The sequence below is a fragment of the Microtus pennsylvanicus genome, chromosome 1, assembly GCF_037038515.1.
Source record: "Microtus pennsylvanicus isolate mMicPen1 chromosome 1, mMicPen1.hap1, whole genome shotgun sequence".
Taxonomy (NCBI): Eukaryota; Metazoa; Chordata; class Mammalia; order Rodentia; family Cricetidae; genus Microtus; species Microtus pennsylvanicus.
In genome coordinates, this window is record NC_134579.1 from 153,320,159 (window position 1) to 153,325,047 (window position 4,889).

The 4,889-nt window shown below is 53.3% G+C and overlaps 1 protein-coding gene across 1 annotated transcript in view; it reads right to left on the minus strand.

Annotated features, from left to right (window-relative positions):
* The window catches only part of Cacng7 (calcium voltage-gated channel auxiliary subunit gamma 7), a 33,898-nt gene extending 30,016 nt beyond the window's left edge, over positions 1-3,882 (minus strand). Inside the window, exon 1 of the mRNA XM_075942826.1 lies at positions 2,876-3,882. The gene's annotated coding sequence lies outside the window, so the exon portion shown is untranslated. The remainder of the gene's footprint in view (positions 1-2,875) is intronic.
* Between the last annotated feature and the right edge of the window lie 1,007 nt (positions 3,883-4,889).

Sequence of the window (4,889 nt, forward strand, 5' to 3'; positions counted from 1 at the left end):
CTGACCTGTATATTGGAATGTTCTCTCTAGAACCTGTCTCTGAAGCGCATTTAATAATCCTCAAAGTAGGTCACTACTCTCCCTAACCCCATACTTTGGACTCCCACACTTGACTTCAGGCCTGCTCCTGAGTTGACACTCTTGGATGTCTACCTTACCCCCACACTCAGTTGTAATTTTTAACACCCCCCCCCCCCGCTGCATGTATGTGTGTGTGTGTCTGTGTGTGTGTGTCTGTGTGTGTTCACTGGTGGTCAGACGACAACCTCAGGTGTCTGTCACCTTGCACCATGTTTGAGTTGTTTGTCCCTGCATATGCCAAGCTAGCTGCCATACAAACTTGAACCAGGGACTCATCTGTCTGTATCTCCTATCTCATCCTAGAAATGCTTTCATTACAGACACAGGCTACCATGACCATTACGTGGGTTCTAGGACTCTGAACTCAGGTCCTCACACTTCTGTGGCTACTGCTTTTACCCTTTGAGTCATTTCCCTAGCTTGGGGTCAAATCATTTGTATAATGTCAGTTCCAAACCTAACCCTACTTTTCCAGATCCAGGCATGTCTCTGAACCTGGGATGCTGGACTTTGTTCCAGGACATTAGGACCCAGAACTCTGAAGCATCATCTGGATTAGAGACTCTAGAATAACAAGAGCTTGAGCTGGGCCCTCCAAGATAGCATTCCCAGAGATCTCCAGTAAAAACCAATGCCCTTCATCCTGCAAACAAGAAACCAGCACTCTGAACTGACTGTCCAATCAGGAATTCCAGTACACTCCATCCCATTCCCCCAATTCTGCCCGACTCCGGGCCTTGATTTTTCATAGTAGAACTTTCCAGTCAGTATTGTCTCAGTCCTGCACTCTTCAAGCAAGAAATACCATCTTCGACCTCCCAAATTCCTATTGGGAGCTCAGAAGTGCTAAGGGGGGGGTGGTGTTCTGAAGGCTTCCAAATCTTTTTTTATGTAATGTATTCATTGTGTGTGTGTGTGTGTGTGTGAGTGTGTGTGTGTGTATGTGTGTGTGTGTATGTGTGTGTGTGTGTGAGTGTGTGTGTGTATGTGTGTGTGTGTGTGAGTGTGTGTGTGTGTATGTGTGTGTGTGTGTGAGTGTGTGTGTGTGTATGTGTGTGTGTGTGTGAGTGTGTGTGTATGTGTGTGTGTGTGTGAGTGTGTGTGTGTGTATGTGTGTGTGTGTGTGAGTGTGTGTGTGTGTATGTGTGTGTGTGTGTGAGTGTGTGTATGTGTGTGTGTGCGTGAGTGTGTGTGTGTGTGTGTGTGTGTGATCATGGCACTCATGTACAAGTCAGAGGACAACTTTCGAGAATTGGTTCTTTCTTCTCACTATGTGAGTCTGAGGGATCCAGCTGAGGTCATCAGCTAGACAAGCCAGACACTAGAACCTTTACCATCTGAGCCATCTCAACAGTCCCCAAATTCTTTATCTACACTTACACCCCCACTCACCACACAAGAAATCCCACCTTGCCACAAAATGCCATGATGTGCACACAGGACTCATCTTGGGGTCTGCAATTTACCTCAACCAGAGTCCTCTATGAGCAAAGACACTCATTCCCCTTTTAAAAAATTATTTGTAGGTGTGTGAGTCTGCATGTGGGTATGTTCAGGAGAATGAGGCCAGAGTTGACAGACCCCTGGAAAAGAGGCCAGAGGTGATGGATACTCCGGAACCGGAGTAACAGACAATTGTGAATCATCTAGTATGGGTGCTGGGACCAAACTCTAGACTTATGGAAGAGCAGCAAGTGTTCTTAACCACTGAGCCACCATCTCTCCAGCTCCCACCCTTGATCTTTTTCATTATAAAGTTTGAGACACCTCCCCCAAACATTTTCCCAACAGAGCAGTTAAGACGACCCGAGACCTCAGTTTCCACATCTCCTCATAATTCTGTGAGCATTGGGAATCTACTTCCCAATAAGACCCTAGAATCAGAGTCACCCCCCGACATCCCGGCAATCTGAGCCTCCAGAACTCCTGGCTTCCAACCTCAGCCTCGTGGAGGACCCAAAGATCTAGATTCTGTCAGAGCTCTGGCTAGATTTTCCTCCCATCCCCCTCCAAGCGGCTCTGGAGCTTGACCGCCAGCTGCCTGTTCAGCTTCCAGTCCTCGGCTCAAACAAGCATCATCCATCCACCCAGTCACCCAGTCACTGGACTGTCTCGGTCCAGGTAGCTGACCTCAGCCTCCGGGTCTGCTCCTCCGACTGGACCCACAGTGGGGAAGCTGGACCTTTTCAGCTCCCCTCACTTCTCATACTAATCCCACTCCTTCTCCCGTCCAGTTCATCTTCTTTCTACCTGACCCACTCAGAGCTCTTTATCTGCAGCCATTCCTCCTCTGGGACACCCCCACCGCCATCACTTACCAGGCCTGGAATCTCCTTTTGGTCTCTTACCCCAGCGTTTCCGCGATTTGGATATTGAATGGCTGAAGTTCCATTCCTCAAAGCCCAAGTCCAAACTCAATCTCCCAGACCGTAACTCTTCGCTTTTCTGGGGACCCTTTCCCAGACTAACAGCTGCTCTACCAACCTGGGCCCCTCCGCCTTTATCCGTTACCACCTTTTTCAAAGACCCTGCCTAGACCCTGCCCAGTGGCGACGATCTCTGAACTCAAACACTACAGAGTTTGTTTTCTTACTCCCGGACCCTTGGATCCCGGTCCTCTGGGATCCACCAGGCCCAAATGTCCCTCCATCCACCCAAACCTTCCCAAATCCGACACTGGAACCCCCAGGATCCCACTCTTGGAGCCCTCTCTAACCTCCCTGAGCCCCAACTCCCGCTGAGAGTGGTCTAGCGCGGAGACCCCTGCCTTGCCGGACCCTCCCCTCACACTTACCTCTCTCAGGGCTGGGCGGACGCTCCGGGCCGCGGGCTCCGCAGCCGCATGACCGGCCCCGCGGTTTCCCCCGGCCGCCGCCGCCGCCACCGGGGTCTCCGGTGCCCGCGCCCCCCGCCCCCGCCCCCGAGCCCGGCGTCCCGGCCCCCTCCCGGCCTCCCACCCCCCACCCCCCGCGCCCGCGGCCTCACTCGGCGGACGCAGCCGGGAGCAGGGACCGGCGGCCGCTCATTGGCTACTGCGGAGGAGGGGAGGGGCGGGAAGGGAGGGGGAAGGATGCAGAGACGGAATGAGATGAGCCTTCAGGATGGGGGGGGGGAGGCAGGGAGGGAGAGAGAAAAGAAACAGAGGCAGAGAGCCTGAGAGGGGCAGAGAGACAGAAAGAGAGAGACAGTGAGAGACAGAGAGAGAGACAGAGACAGAGAGACACAGAGAGACACACACTGAGAGAGAGAGAGAGAGAGAGAGAGAGAGAGAGAGAGAGAGAGAGAGAGAGAGAGAGAGAGATTGATTCTGGAACTCACGAGTCCTGAGTCTGGAGGAGACAGACAGAAAAGGAGAGAGAGGAGAGAGATGGAATAGTTTCAGGTGTCCCCACCCCCACCACTACAGAGGCTCAGAGAGTCTAAGGCCCTGGAAGTGGAGAGGTCAGAGAGCCCCAGAATTCAGACAGGAGAAAGCTCAGAGGCCTTGGGTCAAGAAAAACTGAAATCCAGGGATCTTGAGCTTGGAGATGGAGTGGGGGAGAAAGAAAAACAGAGATTGATGATAGATGATAGATAGATAGATAGATAGATAGATAGATAGATAGATAGATAGATAGATACTCTCTGAGGAGAGACAGCAGGGGCAAGCCGGAGTGGGAGGTCCCCTGGTGAGGACTGGGGCTGTAGTCAGGCAAGGGGCGGAGCCTGGGGTCTGGGTAGCTGGAGAAGGCGGGAAGGGGCGTCCCGGGCCGGGGTCCCTAGAGCAGCAGGCGGGCAGGCGCAGAGCAGAGCCGGGTCCTGCAGCCGCCGCGGAGCCGGGAGCGGGGCCAACCCCCCCCCCCGCCGTGATGTCAGCGGGGCCACTCTTAAAGGGGCAGGCCGCCTGCGGAGGGTCGGAATTTGGGCTGGGGCCTTCAGGAGCGGGGATAGGGGTACAGGGTTGGTGGTGCTGGAGAAAGGGATAGTTTTAGCATCCAGCTGGAGTGGGACTCGGAAACCCATGGGAGATGCCAGGCCCTCAAAGGAACCTGCTAAGCTTTTGAGGCTCTGTCCCCTCCAAACACACTGACAGGCACACCATTCTGCTGGCCTGCCCGATCCAGTGACTACATTCCCCATCAGCCCTGGCGGCCAGAGGCCAGCACCTGGAGCGGGGGTCAGGGTCTTCTCCGATGTCTTCTGGGAAACGTAGTCTGAATTGATTGCTCCACTCCACACACTCATCACTCCCCTCCACACACACTTGCAAGTGGGTCAGGAGAGAAAGAGGCCGGGAGAACGCTCCTGCCTGTTTTCTGCCTTGCTAACTGGTTTTTCTAAGCCCCCAGGTTCTGATTGTCTCGACTTCTGTGACATGGGGTCCATCCTTCTGATCATGTCTGTCTCTCCATAGGAGGCTAGCCTTTCATCTCCCTTCCCATGGACTTCTCTGGATCCTGGTGTGTGTGTGTATGTGTGTGTGCGTGTGTGCGTGTGTGCGTGTGTGTGTGTGTGTGTGTGTGTGTGTGTGTGTGTACTTTGCTCTGGGTGAGTATACACGTATGGTATCTGGGTGGAGGGTCGGTCATTTGCTGACACAATTAATAGTCAAGGGGTGTTCTTTCTCATTAAGTATTTGACTGCTTCTTTAAAGCAGTCTCTGTATGTCGCTCACATGCCGAAGGTGTCTTCGCTTTTATTTTACGGGTCTGGTCTGTGCAGTCTCTCTCCCCCATCTCTCTCCACACCCCCTATGTTTGTTTCTATGTACAGCCGGCCCACCTCCGCACCCCCTTCATTCCCCAAGCTTACAAGAAAACATCCAAACA